Source organism: Tauraco erythrolophus, chromosome 1 (genome assembly GCF_009769465.1).
Source record: "Tauraco erythrolophus isolate bTauEry1 chromosome 1, bTauEry1.pri, whole genome shotgun sequence".
Lineage (NCBI taxonomy): Eukaryota > Metazoa > Chordata > Aves > Musophagiformes > Musophagidae > Tauraco > Tauraco erythrolophus.
In genome coordinates this window covers 107,963,367-107,981,489 of record NC_141465.1, presented here as the reverse complement: position 1 = coordinate 107,981,489, position 18,123 = coordinate 107,963,367, and the positions used below count along the sequence as shown (strand labels likewise).

Below are 18,123 nucleotides of genomic sequence, written 5' to 3'. Positions count from 1 at the left end.
CTCCCTGAAAAAAAGGTTGAAATGTTATGTGTAGGAGTTTGTGCTAAGTTGAAGACACATAACGTTGTTAGATGTCTAAATGCAGGTTTCTGAATGTGTCTAGCTGCCTAAGGTCCCATTGTAGTCCATGAAGACTTAGATGGTAGAGTTGGGACTTAGAAAACTTTCAGTGATGCAGGTGTCTTCTTTAGGATGAGCTTAATCATTCTCAAGACACCATTGGGAAGGATTCAGTTCCATCAATGTAGGATTGAGTGCAGTGTGAGGGGCTCCAGCCAACCTGCATGACCTGTCTCCAACCCTGCAGAAGGGCATGGATTTCCTCTCAGTCCTTTGTTATATTTGCCAGCCCTCTGCAGGTGTCCCAGACACCTTAAGGCATCTCAAAAGGCCCTGAATATCTGTCTTTAGACAAGAGAATCCTAATCCACTACCTAGACTTTCACTGGCTATAATAGTTGCTTAGGATAACTATCTTAGGGTATAGACATCTACAGTGTCCGAAGTTAGGTGAAACATATCCCAATAAATGCTTTTCAAAAAAAACCCCGTGTAATGTAGCATGAGCGTAATTCAATGAAGTAACGTCTCTCTACATAGAGATTCCTGAAGACAAAGTGGAAAAAGGCTTCCAGCTGCTGCTAGCAAGACCAGTAAAGGAACTGCAGTTACTGGGACCAGCAGGTCTACAGCCTAGATCATTTGTAAAAGGGCAAGGATTTTGGCTGTGGTTACAACTATGAGCTGCGTATACTCACACAGCAAAGCCCTCTGTGGTGAGGTGTAAGTATTGTCATTCCAGTCAAGGATTGCATGAGTATGTATGTTCAGTGGAGAGAATAGATAAAAGAATGCCATAGGCACCTAAAAGAATTTTCTGCTTGAGGTAACCATCTCATTTTTTGCCAGAACTTTACGCTCCACAATCTCTTTATTTATTGGGGTGTTTCTAATGAGTCAAGGTGTGTGAAATCGTCAGGGGCTTAATAATGTCCAGTTCAAAGGCTTGATGTTCTCCAGGTGAAAGTCAGAGTCATGGGAGGTGACAGCTCAGTGTGTTATATCCAACTTGAACTGCATCATTGAAGGCAGGAGAGATTGCTTGACATTCCTGTGGTGGGAAGGGAATGGTATACCTTTTTCTCTCAAGAACAGTGTGCTCGGTGTTGATTTGCTGGCAGAATAGAAAGTTTTAATTGTGTGTCTTGGGAAACCGTATGAACTGATTTCTCTGGTGTGGGCTGTGGGAGTCTGCTGCACTCTTGGAAAAGGTTCATGGAGAATCACTCTTGGAATCGCTCTCTACAGGGATTGTAGAGGGAGGCAGGTAGAATGGAAACATTAATATGCAAAACATGACTCTGGAGATCTGCAGTATGTATCACTTTGCTTTATACAGAGAAATATAATCATTATCCGCATTATAGGAGTCTCTGTGGCGCAATGGGTTAGCGCGTTCGGCTGTTAACCGAAAGGTTGGTGGTTCAAGCCCACCCAGGGACGGTTTCTCCCCTTTCTTCTGCCCAAGGCAGGGGATTTGCAACTAGATGATCTTTAAGGTCCTTTGCAATCCAGACCATTCTATGATTTTTCCAAAGGTCAAGAATAATCTAACCATATATTCTTCATGTAGAGTACTGTGTTCAGCTCTAGAGTCCCCAACTTAAGAAGGACATGGACCTAATGGAGCAGGTCCAGAGGAGGGCCACAAAAATGATCCAAGGGCTGGAGCACCTCTCCTAAGAAGAGAGACTGAGAGAGTTGGGGCTCTCCAGAGTCCAGCCTGGAGAACAGAAGACTCTGGGGAGACCTCCTAGCAGCCTTCCAGTACTTAAAGGGGGCCTGCATGAAAGCTGGAGAGGGACTTTTTACAAGGGTATGTAGTGATAGGACAAGGGGAAATGGCTTTAAACTGAAAGAGGGAAGATTTAGATTAGATATAAGGAAGAAATTTTTTGCATTGAGGGTGGTAAAACACTGGAAGAGGTTGCCCAGAGGTGTTGTAGATGCCCCATCCCTGGAGGTGTTCAAGGCCAGGTTGGATGACGCTTTGAGCAACCTGGTCTAGTGGAAGATGTCCCTGCCCATGGCAGGGGTGTTGCTACTAGATGATCTTTGAGGTCCCTTCCAACCCAAACCATTCTATGATTCTATAATAGTATTATTATTATCATCCATATTATCAATTTGCTTGACAGCTGAGGAGAATTAATACTCAGCCTATTACATAGGTTCTTCCAGCTCTGAATAAAGACTTGAATTTCTGTAAGATAAAAAATAAATCTTGATCCATAATGTGAACATGAAAAAAAAAGATAAATTTGTGTGGATGTGGTACTGTGAGCATATTTATTCATATTTATGTTGCTGACATGAAATGCATCTCACTGGTGAGCATCTGGTATGGATAACCATGCTGTTCTGTGGTGGCAGAGCAGCATAAAAAATATGGACCAGATCTTCATCTTAATTAACAGTTGTTGCTCCATTTGCTTTAGATAAGCTGCAGAATGATTCTGAATTTGAATACTGAGTGAATGCAATGTACTCAATGAACTGTAACTAAACGTTCAAGCCCTGTGTGTTTCTACATAAATCTTTGTGTATGCATGTATGCATATATCTATAGGGGCTTATCCTCTTGTTTAAGGTCTTTTTCAGAGATAAAGAGAGAGAAAGAGACTTGCTGTGTAGGAACATATTTTTGTCCCACATCTGTCAGATCTCATACTAAATATTATTCCATGAAAGTAGTGTGTCTCAATTTTCTTTATAAATCTAACAATGTACAAAGAAACCTGGCTTAAGTTCATCAGGGGAAATACATGTGACTTATTAAAATTATAGCATACGTAGTCGTTAGGGAGAATTCCAGACTCGGTTCTCAAAACTTACACGAAAAATGTGAATCTTCATGGTCAAAAATTTCATGTCAATCTTTTGTACATATCAGCTGTAAAATTCTTTGGCATTAATAATATTCCCCATATTCCACACAAATCATCCTTAATACATCGGTGTTAACATTAGTAGTCATACTGCATTGTTTGCTGATAATAGTTGCACTTCACACTAGGATTTGTAGAAATTATATTCTCTAAAATGTAAATGTTTGTAATTTTTCATCTCCTCTTAATAATAATATTCTGGCAAAGCATATAAATATTATGCTTACTACTGTCAAAAGATTTATGCCTTGTTGAGTATGTCTCTGAAAGACCTCTAAGTACTGTAAGCTGTTTGCTTGACACACCATTTGGATTTCGTAGGGAAATAGTGAAAGTTTTCAGATACTGTTCTCTTGTTGACCCGAATACTCTAAATTTATTGACTGTAAAGTATCAAAACTTTCTCTATATTGACTCAAATATAATTTTCCTAAACATTTCTAAGATCAAATTCTGCAGCAAGGGGAAGAATGCCCAAGCAAATCCCCTGACACTATGCCTCCTGCTGCCTGTCTCTCACGTTGTGTCTTTATGGTGGAGAGAGGGATTGAATGTTTGGCCATAGCTCCTAAGAGAGATGAAAGGGAAATATTTTTCCCATTATGAGAAGCTGATCATTTCGCTATGTTGAATTCAGTATATTTAACACATAAAACCTGCCATCTAGACTTCAAATTTCACGCAAAGTGTTTCACTGAAAGATTCTCGCTTTGTGGGAGGAGATGATGAAAAATCTTACGGGTACTTGAAGCTATAAAACTGAGTAATATAATTTTTTAAACATTATGCTTATTGATCGTGTTTTTTTCATTGATATATGATGCTTACGTAAATATACACTATTATTTAATTTTCATTTCAGAGATTTTAGACTGCTTTGAGAAAACCGATAACATTTAAAAAAAAAATATTTATTTTGATTTCAGAAATACTTCAAGTTTGCGTATATACCTTATAAAAATATCTTTAGATTATATTAATGACATAGCATTCAAAACATTAAAGTGTATTTCCTTTTATCTAACCATTATATGAGACTTAGTTCTCTTTCCGTCATGCCACATTATGATTCTTTAAAACTTTTTTACAAAATTTTTGCAGGATACTTGGTTACTGGTGACTTTATAGGTGATTGTAAGGGTTCACTTGTGTGCCAACCATAGACAAAAAATTATTATCCAAAATACTAAATATTAGATTTCAGAGAGCATTCTGGAATTCACAGGAATAATTCAAAGTAGGGTTTGCGCTATTTGGTTGCTTATTTATTTATTTATTTGTTTGTTTGTTTGTTTATTTTGCAAGCAGTAGATCTGCTATAACACTAAGTGAAGGGGCATATTTTATCATCAGATTTGATTTGGTGTAAGCAGAAATTTAGATTTGGGAAAAGTGTTTTAGTTACTTCTCCTTCTTTTCTTTTGATACCAAAACTGGTATAGGAAACCACTATTTTAATTGCTGAATGAAATTATTCTGTTTTTTCAAATGGTTTTCTTTCACTCCTAACACTCCTTTCTTGTGTCACATTTTATTGTGATTTATTGCTCTGAAAAAATGATCTTCTGGCATACTGTTGGAAGCTACTGAGGAAGCTGCATTTTAAATCAAGTCCAAATCAATTCCATCAAATCAACACTAAGACATTTAGAATTATAGACAAAAAGTGAAAATTAGAGTCAATCTGAAAGATAGTCAAATATCTGAGACATAAAAAAGTTCTACAGAGAGTGAGTATTAAAACTGTTAAGTACAGCACAGTATGTGTACAAAAGAGGTGAATGATCTTAATAAATAGTTCCTTGCAGAGTAGATGTTTTATATTGAAAAGTGTCAGGTAGAACCATCAGTGAGAGGAAATTATTTTCAGTATAGCATCAAACTATGCTGTCATTGGGAAACATAGAGCAGAGAAAACATGTATTTGAGGATTTGGTTAGACCTGAAATGTACAGTGATTTTCCTTTGCTAAAGTGAAGTCAACATTCCTGCTTGCCAGATGATTAGTATTAAATAGCTACCTAGTTAAAACAAACAAACAAACGAACGAAATCTATTTCAGAATTCGTGAAAAATGCTACTTATGCCAAATCAGTATTATTAATGAAATTCCTTAATTATTCTGTGACTGATGCCTGATTTCACCATAGCTTCTTTTCACCATCTCTTTTAAAAAGCATAAACGACTGCATAGATGGCAGAGTCACCCAATATGTAAGGACTTCCCTGCTGATATATTCCAGTCTGCCTGCTCAGGGACTTGCCCAAGCCAAGTCTGGCTTCATATGTTATGTCTGTACAATACTCTTCTGTAGATACTCTAGACTTTTTCTCGAAGGCAGCTTTTACAGTCAATATGTTAGTACTCAGACGACGGAAAGCTTATGTTATAAACCCAGACTCTCTCAGCACTATAGGATTTAAGAAGAGATCACATGTTTACTTTAAAGTTGAAATATAGTATAGCCCTAAATGGATATGCTCAAACTTTAAATGTTATTCTGGAATATTTTCAGCATATTTTTTATATATATATATCTCTAAATATCTTGATCTATCTTTGAGTAATTCTTACGTGTAGTGCAAATCAGTATGTTGTTATGCAGAACTTCCATGCACTTCTATGTAACATTTCTTCTATTCTGATCTTGTTGCATACTTGGTAAGGGAGCAAATAATTAACCTAAAAAGTTATAACTTTCCTATTCACTGTACTGTCCAAATCTTGTTCTCCAGCAATTTTTGAGGGGCTCTGCTCCAAGATCTTTCAGGAAGAAAAAGTTTAACCATAGTCTGAATGGAACTCCTAGCCCACTTTCATGCCAGGAGGTTTGCCACTCTATTCTCCAATACATTTAAATAACTGCTGTTCTTCTGCTTATCAAAATGAGACTGAGAGAAAACCGTGCCTTGTGAGGACACTAGTGTGAAAACTGGCTGTGAAATTTGTCTGACGCATTGCTGGCACCCCTCTTTGTCTCTAGTAGTTGATTAACATTAAAGGAAACCTTCAAAATAAAGGTTGGAAGACTTGGCCTGTATTATATCTCTGTGTAAGCAGTTACTGTATTTACCACGAGAAGGGCACGGGCTGACGGACCAGAGAGAAAATGGTTTCTATGGCCACACATGGGTAGGAAAAAGAGAAACAACTGTATCCAACAACCTGTAGAGTGCACTGTGGAAAAACACTGAGAGAACCCAAGATAAAATCTGCCCACCTCATTTATTTCCGGCTAGCCAAAAATAATTTTTTTCTATCTACAGAGCAACACGATCCCTTACTGAGCTACTCAAGACAGAGCTTAACGAACTATCTCAGGAATCAGCAATCAGCAGGCCTGGGTAGGCTAAGCAGAGCATCAAACTGGTAAAGCTTTAATTCTGGCGGGGCTGAGCCTGGTGGCATTGCCCTTTGTGCCATGGAGATGTACCAGCTCATGTGTGGCTCTAACAGGATGCACGTGTTGTGCCTTGCCCCCATGTTCATGTGCCAAGGCACATTAAGGTGTCTTGGTGATTGTAGACTGAAATATCTGTCAGTAAAAGAACAAGGAGACTATGGTATAGGCCTCTTTAATGTAAGCACAGAATAGAGCAAATCTGTCTGCATTGGACAAATAGTTTTTGAGACAGTATACTCTCAAGTTTCATTTTACTGTTCCCTCCCATGTTCTTTAATGTAAGGACTTTTATCAAACTTATCCTGAAAGTTGCTTATTAACTAGAAAGTGAAAAGAAAGTGGTTTCCCATGGTTATGTAGGCTGTATTAGGCTCACTATCCTTCCCAGAAGCTACTCAGTGAGTATGCAAAGAGGTGAAAAGCAGCACTGAAAGTAGTGAAATACTGCTGATACTGAATATATAGTGCTTGTATTTCAGCAGCTAAGGAATCTATAAACATATGTGAATTTAATGACATGAGATCAGAATCATGTCCAAAAGATTAGAAATATGTTTTGGCAAAGACTTTTCAAGGTCAGAATAAGTTCCCTTGAAATGTTTTAGTCAAAGTGCTTAAAAAAAAGACTTATTGTCAGACTTCCTCTGGACTGCAGTGCCCAGTTTTAGTCAACAATTTTTGAAGGGCTCCACCATAGGAGATGGAGAGAAGGACAAGAAACCTCTGCTTTGTAAGTGGAGATTAATGAGTTTTTGACATGGAATAGCAATAGAGCTTTCTGTCCCAATAGGGGACAGGAGGCATCAATCTACAAGATCCCTTTCAGTTAAATTTCCTACGGAGTTAAACAGCAGAAGAGAGATCCCAGATCATTCCTGGTGTGAAACTTGCTGGAGAAGACTAGGTGAGTTTGGATTAGAGAACCTTAAAAGCAAGATGAGAGACAGTAAGGTTACTCTACTACTCTTTTCCCCTCGCTTCTGATTTGAAAGATACCTGAAGAATAACTGGAATAATCAAAAGATAAAGGGTTATGCAATAATAGATGAAACTAACTCATGTCAATAACCTGAACCAATAAGCACTTTTAGCTGATATAACTGCACTTACTAGCTTGAGGCAGAGAGAGGGACAGAATTGCAGTTTAAAAATAACAGCCAGGTTTTATGTATTGAGATCTAATACCGTTTTCATCTGTTGGACTTTACAAACAAGATTGGTAATATTTTCCCTCCTTGAAAAGGCAGGAGACTGAGGCCTTAATAGACAAATCATTTTCTTAAATAGGTAACATAGTAGGTACTTCTTTGGAAAACTTTAGGCTAGAGTCCAGCCTCCTGAGTGGCAAGATAGGACTGACCAGTGGACCAAGGTTAAAGCGAGAACGTTTCACTAGTACAGAGGAGCCTATAGCAAGTAGAAAGTGGAGGATCTGATTTAGAAAGGGTGTGGGCATTTGTATGGCTAAAATTACATGTGTGAATGTTAGAATGATTGAAACTTTACTACATATCATGTGACTTTTCAGATTTATCTCTAAACAGATAAGGAATCACTGCCATATTTTTCTTTAATATGTGTCCATTTATGTGGCATAGATTGTTTTGCACAGGAGGATCAGCAGTGGATTGCTTTCAGCCTGACCACCTGTTCACTCAGCTTTCATAGATGGGCTCAAACATATGTCTTTCCAAAGGTGTCAAACAGGGGCCAGCAATCAGTGACATTTTATATATTGCATAGTTATCTGTGTGAAGATTAATACTACTGCCATCCCATATTGTGATGTTAAATCAATTGACATCCACACCTGTTCTGTCCTATAGACAGAGAAAAAAAATCCAGTCAGTGTAATTTATGTACCTCTTATTAATGAATCCTGCTAAGTCCTTAATTTTCTTCTACAATTAAGGTTAGAAGGGAAAAAAATGTCCTTGCAGGACATCCAGGGGAGAGCTCATCTTCCTAAACAATAAGGCTTTCACAGGTAGCTCAATGGCAATCATTAACTAGAAGGATTTCAGTAGCCATCTGTGCTGATCTGGCAGGAGGGCTGCCCAGGCTGGTTCAGTTTGGGATGTCCTATTAACCTCACTGAGCAATTGGTGAGCTTCATCATGTTGTTGGCTCTACCTTGTGCTCGTACCCTTGCTGTATCCACTGTTCTTCACAGCCTTATGGTCCCTGGGGCTTCTTTGCTATTCCCAGCAGAATGGGCCTCCTGAAGCCCATGGACTCAGTCTCTGGCATGTCCCTGCATCCTACAAGAAACAGAGATCCTAACAGGTAGCAAGGACTTTGTCAGACTTAGTGGGGGAAAGAAAAGAAATATTTTGAACAGCCACACAATCAGTTAAAAATAACAAGTTTATCACCACCAGCCAAAAGGAGGAGGTAAGCGATGACAGCTTGGCACCATGTCATCAGCATCGTTCAGATTGCTGCAGGCTGAGATGAGAGGAGTTTTCCCAGCGGCTTCCCAAGCAACCCTGGTTGCGCTGCAGCCCGAGGAACCGCTCTGGTTTGTGTGTCAGCGATGTTATCAGTTGCAGCGGGCGACATGCGGGAGGCTGAGGTCATGTCCCAACAGGTGAGTGCTATGCAGCTCCCTTTCAGGAAAGAATGGGAAACACCTTTCTTTAAAACAGAAACATTTGTGCTAGCTGGCACGTTTTAACTGCTGTGATCACAACTCCACACATTTCTGTACAAACTCTAAGGCAAAAAATGTAAACTTGAGACCACAGGCATCCAGGCCTTCATCTGCCTGCATGCGATAGCCAGCAGATTCGATGGGAGCTGGACTTGATTTGGCAAAAACATTGCCTCCCTGGCCCTTGGGAAAAAGCTGAAGGATGTTATTTTCTGACTACATTGTGGAAGAACAGTCATGGAAATCTTGAACAAGGATTTTTCAGAAGCTTGAGTGATGCCAAATGAACTTCAACTTGGCATGTCAAAAAACACATCTTGGTATTTGAAGGTCAATATGTAATTTTTGAAAAGAATCTTACCAAACCTATTGTAAATAAAGGGATCTTTATGTAAATATGCCTCTTCACTTATCAAGACATTGCAGTATTAAACTAGTACATTTAGGCGGCCAATAATATCTAAAAACATAAATTTAATTTCAAAGATTCAATTTTTCTACTGATGATGATTTGCATTTAATTTAACTACTTGTCTCAAAGCGTAAGTGAAGATTACATGCATATGCAGAGAGAAAGAGGGAGAGAGAAATAATGTGTTGGAAGCAATGTCCTATCAAGTATTGAGTTGTCACAATTTCACAGTCACTTCTGTTGAGCCTGGGCTACTCTCCTGGGAAATTCACAGTATTTTGTGAATATACAATAATATTATTGTATTATTCTGGAGTTTCAATTCTACTCCGCATTTCAGGAGTACTTTCTTGTGCTTAATTTTGATATTTAAACAGATTTCTCGCATCTTGACTTGACTCTTTTAAGGAATTTTTGGCTTCTCCAAATTTATTTTTTTAATCTTGCAATATACGTTGTGAGTGCAGCATAGGAATTTCAGATAAAATAAAAATACAGAAGTATAATATAGTTTCTGCTGTAGTAATATAGCTATGTTCCATAGGGTAGACCTCAAGTAACACTAAAAAACTTGTCATGATATAAAAAACCCACGTTAATGCAAAAATATTTCTATCCTCAGCAGAACTAATATTTTTGAATACTTTTTTACAAGGCTTGTCTTAAGGCAAACTTGCAGTGATTTAAAAAGGAACCTTTTTTTGTCCTTGTCCATATCAACAATTTTGTATGTTTTCAATTTTTTACTCTGAGCTTCCTGAGGAGGACTAAATCACCTGCAAAAGGTTATAACTTTGGCATAGCTTAAAAAGGATCAAAGGCACCACAAAGGAGTTTCTCTGGTCAAATAATATTAAAAGTTAAGTATTTGAGATTACCTGGTGCAATTACTCTGAAATGAATTAAAAGTAAATGTTAAATGAACCTGCCTGACATTTGTTCTCCTCCAGTCAGTCGGGCATTTTATTTGTTGCATTGCCAGAACTGAAAAGGAACCAAAATTCAAGTCTGTGGAAGTGAATTCTTAATAAAGAAAAACAGTTCCATCACTTTGACATGGAGTTAAGAGGATACTTTTCCTGTAGTTGCTCAGTGATTACAGCAAGAAGTCCAGCAGATAAAATGGAAACACTGTTCCCTTTTGTTTAGAGTAGGTTTTGCAAATAACAACCACCTCTTTAATCCCTCTTGCATACATTTTCCTCTTAAAGCTGCAAAATTTGAGATTTACGAGTCTGGATTGTCGTCGGAAATGGAGGGGAATTCTCGGCGAAGACAGCATTCAAAACTTAGAGTTTAAAAGTTCGACTACTTCTTCAAGGGAAATTTGCCAATTTGACAGAAATGTCAATTTCAACTTCATTATGAAAAATCAGAGGCCTGAGTTTCAGATGGCACTCGCTCATGCGCCCTGGTTTTAAGCGTGAGAATGATATTGCAAGTATTGAAATATTCGGCGCATATGAAGGAGTTCACAATAGCAGGGTCTAAATTAAAATGTGATTTAAATAAACGGAAATTGATATATTCTTTTCCCAGAATAAAGCATTTCTTAAAATAGTACAATATTAACTTAGTTAATATTTTGATTGTAAGTATATTTCTCCTGGCTCCTATTCCATTGGAATGTCTTTCATTTGTGAGGTCGGAGTGCACTTTTCTGTTATTGCTCATTAGTTTCAAGACTGAGGCCGAGGATACCCCATGATCCTCAGATTTAATACTTTGTCTGATTTGGCTTTAAATGACAGTAGTTTTCCTACATGCTAATGTGTGTATCTATCACTGCTTTAAAGGTATAAAGCAGAAGAAAGTCCCATAAGGGACAGTAACTAAGCTAGTGGAGCTAAACCCGTTATTCTGTGAGACAAGGAAATGAACTTTGCTTTAATTCAACTGGAGCCTGTTTTTTAGGAGAATTTGTCTGGCGCCACAAAAGAAATTAGTAAACAAGAGACCTGAAGACTATTAAATTTATTTTTAAAATGTGTTGCCAGAGATCTAATAAATTTACTTACTGCTGCAGGCCATGCATGCATGAAGCCTTAATAATCCAGGTGTTGTTTTTTTCCTTCAGAGGGAGGTGCAGGGTGTGGATCTTGAGGAAAAAAGGTATTCTGCTTTAGGTAATACGGGCATTGTTTAATGACAGACATGATAGATGGAGTGGTATGTTTGAGTTTTCTGTTACAACTTACAAGGAAGTTTAAATTATTTTTCTGATGCAAAGGTTGTGACTACACAAAGTGCTAATTAGTTTAATAACAACACAGAAATAATTTTTAATAAGAGAATAATTCTTCTAAACCAAATAGATATTTTTGTTGTTATTTTTGAATATTCCATAGATGACTTTTTAAAGTGTTTGACGCTGCAATTTTACCATACTATGGTTCAGGACTAGTTCTATGTTTGAGTTTTCTTAAAACCCTCCTTTGTGCACACATAAAAATCATGTCATCAGACTTTAGGTATCCAAAAGATGGCTATCTAGGCTGGTGGGCTGAATATTCTCCATTTATACTCAATGAAGTGGGCCAAATCTTTCCAGAGGGTAATCCAGTGGATCGTATCAGATGTACCTGCAGTTCCTGAAGATACGGTTCATTGTGCCTAGACAGCTAGCTTAAATTAGACATAGGTCTTTTAAATGATAAAATTGTATTATATGAATCCTGGCCTTAAGTGGCAGGTCTCTTGTCTTCGCCTTCTGTGAAGCAGGAGCTGGTTGATTATATTCCTGTACACTGGGACCTGAGCAAAGGCATACTGTGTTTTGCCATTAGTGGTTATTTACTGGAACTATTGAATTTGGCTGCTCTAATTTTTTTGCCACTGAGAAGCAGTGGTCATTACTTATCCAATATGCAGTAACATACAACATCATTTCAAAATAAGGACTTAGCTCTACAATAAGAACAAAGACTTCTGAGAACAAAGTGCTGCTATTAGAGCAGTCTACAGACACCCCTGCCTCCTGTCCATCCCTTGGTTTTGGTTCGTTCTGCTTCTCTTGAATCTGTTTGTGTGAGTTAGTTCTCCAGAAGGGAGGGTAATTTTACTCTCTTTCCTGTCCCTTACTACTTGCAAATAAAGGCTGTCAGCAGTGGTTGCTACCTGCTGATTAGTTTAAAATAATAACTGATAAGTACGTAGGAAGTAAGGCAATACCAACCAAGAGACAGGTGGCATGCTTCTTTTTTACCTTTTTTTTTTTTTCCTACTGTTCATCACCTTAGAAACAGTGTCAGGGCAAAATAAAGTCTTTCTTCTGCTTCATTTTTTGACATCTTGTAAATTCAGTACAAAATTTGGCATGTGCTTGCTGCACCCAGAGTTTCTTAGAGATTTGCCCCAAACACCAGCTGGAAGGTGACTGACCTCAAATACTGGCCAAAAAGGCATTCAGCATAACTTCAGGTTATTACTTGTAGTATATCCTGATCCTTTTATATGCTCACTTTCATCATTCTTATATATCGATCTGTTTGGGTTTTTTTTCCAATGTTGCATGCAGGTCAGAGGGTAGATTCTGATTATAAATTGTGTTGAGCGGATTCTGTGTTGAATGCCTTGCTCCTGTTGACTTTCAGTGAGACAAACTATTTCTGGAAAGAAAATATTGTCAGTTCTGATTTGTAATGAGAACAGGCCTGTATTAATTAGAAAATATGCTTTTATGCGACAGATACTTGTGGCACTTCAGTTTCTAAAAAAATCTTTCCACATAAACTGTATGATGATCGAATATATCGATGGGATTTAGAGCAGATCTTTTGGTCATTGTCATCATAGTAACTTGTCCAGCTGTACTGTAAATGTTGCAAGATTTTAACGTTCTGTAGTATTGTATTGTAGGTATATACATAGACCAAGTATTATATATCCATTATTTTGTGAGCATATTAATATATAAATATGTCGGTTTAATATACGTATGTTTTTGTGTCTAATGAACTGTCATTGTTTTACTTGTAGCCTACCCTTAATTTCATATAAACTTCTTGGTCTATTAGAGGAAAATCAAGGCTGCATCTGACATGCTTTAAATATCTACTTTAAAATGAGATTAATCAAATTCTAGACTGTGATTGTCAGGACAAAGTATTAGCTAAAGTGATTCTGTGAATCCCATTCTATATTTGTTCCCCATCAGTAAATATTGAACAGTTACTAAGTCTTTGAGTGGAGCAATGAGACAATTTCTTAACCTGTGAAAATATTTTGAGATATTTTTAATCAGGACAAAAATTCTTACAAAGTTTTACAGAATAATTGAGCATAGGCTTAAAAAATCAAATGGAAAGTTTAGAATTTTAGGTTTTATATTAAAATTAGTTTAAATTTATTATAGTATTAATATGAAAAGTTATATATGTGTAAAAGACTTCAGGCAGATTGTAGAAAAAGATGAAAAATCAACATTTATTTTCTGCCAATGTTTTCAGTAAAGAGATTAATCAAAGCTAGTCTTTTTGTGAACAACTTTGATTAGTATGGATTGGTATTTTGAGGAAGAAGAGGAATGAGTTGAATAATTTTTCTCCAGTTGTACTTTGTTCAGTCTTACTAAGAACTCTTAGGGTAGCTCAATGTTTTTCATTTCTGTTATGAACAATGATTCAGCAGCATACTTAGCTAGGTCCTTAAGCATTTCTGTTAGTAGCATTTCAGTAGTACCCTCAATACATTAAATTATTTATGTATTCACCATTGGAGCTGTAGAAGTAGGAAGCATTCAGCATCCTGCAGAGCTAGTCCCTTGTTTAGAGCACAAAATTCCAAAACAGCAATCGGATCTTTTTGATTCCCTTGAAAACAGTTACAAAGCTAACCACTAGATATCTAGAAAGGCTTTAAAACACACACAATGCCCCAGCATGTTTTTTTTGGTCATTCCGAGTGGGTTTCTCTATCTGCTTTGGTCTTTTCTTTGAAAGCTCAAATGCTTTTGGTGCAGCCAATAGAGTGAAGGTGTCCTGGTTGTTGGTTAACTAGTTTGTACTGACGTGATTTAAACTGAAATTGACTTAAAGCTATGAAATACAGTGACTGAAGAGCCAGTACATTTTTACTTCCACGGTTTCTGTAGATGAAACTCTGGTTAATCTCTTAACCAGAATCTGGTTAATCTCCTGCAGAAGAACTGGGCATAGACTGGAATTGGCAAATCCTCAAATTAACCCAGTGTGAATCTCCGGGCTGTGCTTGGAGACATCCTTAGTTACGCTTAGTTGAATTTTACTAGGATCAAAATTTAATATGCACTAGCTAGCCTTTACATTCATGTCTCTTCTCTCACTTCCCCTTCTCTTTTTGTAACAAAGCAACTCTACAGTAGTCTTCAGTTATTTTTTCTGCTACGTGACTTCAAGCATTTGCTTAGTCTGAGCCCTGGCAAATGAGACCATTCCAACTTGTTTCTTGGGGGTAGACATAAAACAGAAGCAAAAAAGAGTTACAGAAACTACTGAAAGATGGAAACTGTCTGCAGTTCATTGGATACCAGCAATTACACTCCAGGCAAGCCAAGTCCATAATGCTGGGAAGTGTGTGTTTTCTCATGAGAAGTCAGAGAAAGCATTGTTTTAGTCCCTAATCACTAGGGGCTAGTTTAGGGGGTTGGTTTTGGTTGTTCTGCAAATATATTGAGTTACAGTGGCAGAAAGAGTGCAGAAGAGTCAGAGTTCAGCAAGTGATTTTAGTGATTGGAGTCCATTATAGTACATTTGAAAAAGACTTACAAAGGTGAAGCATTTTAATAGTTTTCTAATTGGATAAAATTATTAGGTTAGCTTGTGCATTGATAAGTTAAATTCAAAACATTTAATGGTGTATTTTAAGTGCTGAGTGTACTTACGTATTTCACTTCTGCAAATAGTTTTTCTGTATGAAATTAAGGTAGTTGTATAGGATATGCCTTTTCTGATGATCGTAGCAGAGGGAATAGCATATGATGCGCTACCCCAATGCATTGAATAAAGAACATTTATTATCTCTTTTATAGGTCGAGGTTTTTTAATGGTTTGGCAGACAAAAATTTACTTGAGACCTTTGCCTTTTAACCTGGAGCTAGAACGTACTGGGACTGTGACACAGTATGGGAAATCAGGGTTGTTGAAACTGTGTGTCTTGAGCTGAACATGTAATATCTTCTCTATATTTGTTCTGACTGGCAGAGTCACCTAAGATTATATGTTCCCCCTCTAGTCTGGCAGAAAACATTTTTATACAAACCATGACTAATGTCTAGCAAATAGTGTGAGGATCAAAAAATTTGGGAAGTACTAAGGCTGACAAAAGGCTTCATGGCTAAATAGGAAATCATGACGTTGGCGACGAGGATTTCTGCATTTCACATCAGATTTAACTTCTAATAAAATTGTCGAGGTAACGTTATCCTGGTATATATTAACTAAGTTGGCTTGACACAGAAGGAGGATAATCAGAGGATGAAAAAATGGAACAGATGCCTAAAGATGGACAATTCCCTTTTCTTGCCTCTGTGTCTTTGTTTTCTCTGCAGCTTGAACTCATGTTCAGGAGTGAGTTTCCTTTTTCAAATGCTTCTTGCACCTGCTGCAGTGAGGAGATCCATAGCAGGGAGAAGGATAGAGTAGTACCGACTTCAGTAACCCTGTCTGAATGGGGCATCCAGTAGGGTCAAATATTTGGAACCAAAGAAGAAAGACTGCAGCTCTTGCAGACGTGCAAACAAATCAGCAAGCACTAGCAGAACCTGGAAAGAGCTGGAGGAAAAGGGAGGAAACATGATTTGTTAAGATGTCTTGCTATGGTTTTAATTATGCCATGCAATGATTCCGGAACTGTAGATGGGCTGTTAATATTTCACAGTTGCTCTGGTTCACCTTGTTAAGATCCCTTTGCAATCTGTTTAGAAAATAGTAAAAATTTTAAAGAAACACATCTTTCTTAGTGCTTAATTCTTTTTTCCCATTAAACAATCTCACCTAATGACTAAAGAAAGCAGAAATGTTGCACCATAAAGCTCTACAAGTACCAGACGGCTGTGTTTGTAGAGTCTTATATCTTCTGGACACAATGAGTCTGTGTGGCTATGGTTATACAGGTTAGGCACTCTTTAGCTGATTCATCTCTGACTGATTGTGCCATGGATACCATGTAGGGAAGCCAGTATCTGTATCAAGATACATCAATTTCTGTTGTGTCAATGACTGAACACTGTGTTGTAGTTGTATGCTTTTGTTTTTGAATTGGGGTTCTGGGATAGCTCCTAGGGACAGAAAAGCTACAATCAGACATTCCTTATGGAATGCCCTTCAGGTCACCAGTGCTCAAGAGACACGATTTAATGACAGAGATATATTTTATGCTGTCTTGGCATAGCCCAGTGATCTATGGAGAGAACTGGAACTGATTCTTTCTTTCTCTGAGCTCTTCTCATCCTAATAGAAAATTCTGACAATCTAATCCGTATTTCTCATGGAGGTTTTATATCTTTTTAAAGATATCTGAGCAGCATGGTTAGAAAGATAAATGCTTAAATGGGAATATTCATTTTAATGTTTTTCCCTTTAACTGACTTACTGACCAAGTCTTCTTTCCTCTCTTCTTTTGTTCATGTTAGGTAACTGAAACTGGAGTTTCCAGAAAACTTGAATCTTTCTAGGAATTTCTGGTTTGACCTATGCAAAAATAATGTATCACTGTTTTCTGACAGGTGAACAGTTTGCTGACAGGACTCCTACAAAGACTGATTCTAGGTGACATCCATCTTTGGCTCGTCATATTCAGGCAAACCTTTTCAGAGGCTATTGTCTTCAGCAGCCTCAGTCAGTCATGAAGTCACAGTCATGAAGTCGCCTTGTGACCCACCTTACTCTAGATCCTTAGCTTTAGCTCCTTACAAAGTTTTCGACTGTGTCTCACAACTCTTGCCATCTCACTTCTTGTGAATGTCTCACATTTGTCTAGCATCTTCTGATTTAGCACTGCTGCACTTTAATCCAGCAAAATTCAAGGAACAGATTTTCATACATCACTATAGCAATGTCTTGCCAACCACGTCTCACTGATACATAAGCAAAGTTACTTTGGATTTACCTCATTGTAACATGGCCCCCTTCCTTTTGTTTAGTTTTAAAAGCACTCTAGTAATGGCTTGCCTCTCCAAACTTCTGATGTATTTGTATTACAAGCACTTGTCTGGGAGAGGAACAAAAGCAAAACTGTCACTGAGGTATAGTACCTTAATTATTTGCCTAGCAGCTAAATGTTTGACTAAGTTCAAAGGAAGTGCTAGTGAGCAAAGCAAAATTCATTTGCCTGTAGAAATGTTTTTGTCGGACAGATAATTAATTTAATAGGGAACTAAATTAAAATGGCATGTGTGATTTTATTTCTGATATTTTATAATTTCTGAAAGCCATGCTCTTAACATCCTTTACAGACCTTTTGTTTGTGCAGTGCTTGGCTCTACTATGTTGTAGAAAAGGCCAAATTTCATCTAGTTCAGGCATGATGGAATTCATCTTACCCAGCATTAGATGACTATAATAAAAACGTCTACAACCTAACCGATCACCATAGGCATCTTCAAAAGCTGCTGAGAAAAAATGCATGTATTTCTGCATATTTTGAGGCACAGCTAATCTCATTCTAAAATAGGTGCCTAAAATAAGTCATAGCCTTACAAAATGCCTCTTTCCTGGTTTTGACTATAAA

General features: G+C 37.5%; 1 protein-coding gene and 1 non-coding gene across 2 annotated transcripts in view; both read left to right on the top strand.

The window, feature by feature from the left end:
* Positions 1 to 18,123, top strand: part of FREM2 (FRAS1 related extracellular matrix 2) — a 136,192-nt gene that overhangs the window by 54,324 nt on the left and 63,745 nt on the right. The gene's annotated exons all lie outside the window — the stretch shown is intronic.
* On the top strand, positions 1,430 to 1,503 carry TRNAN-GUU (transfer RNA asparagine (anticodon GUU)). Its single transcript has one exon. It is a non-coding gene; the product is annotated as a tRNA-Asn (tRNA).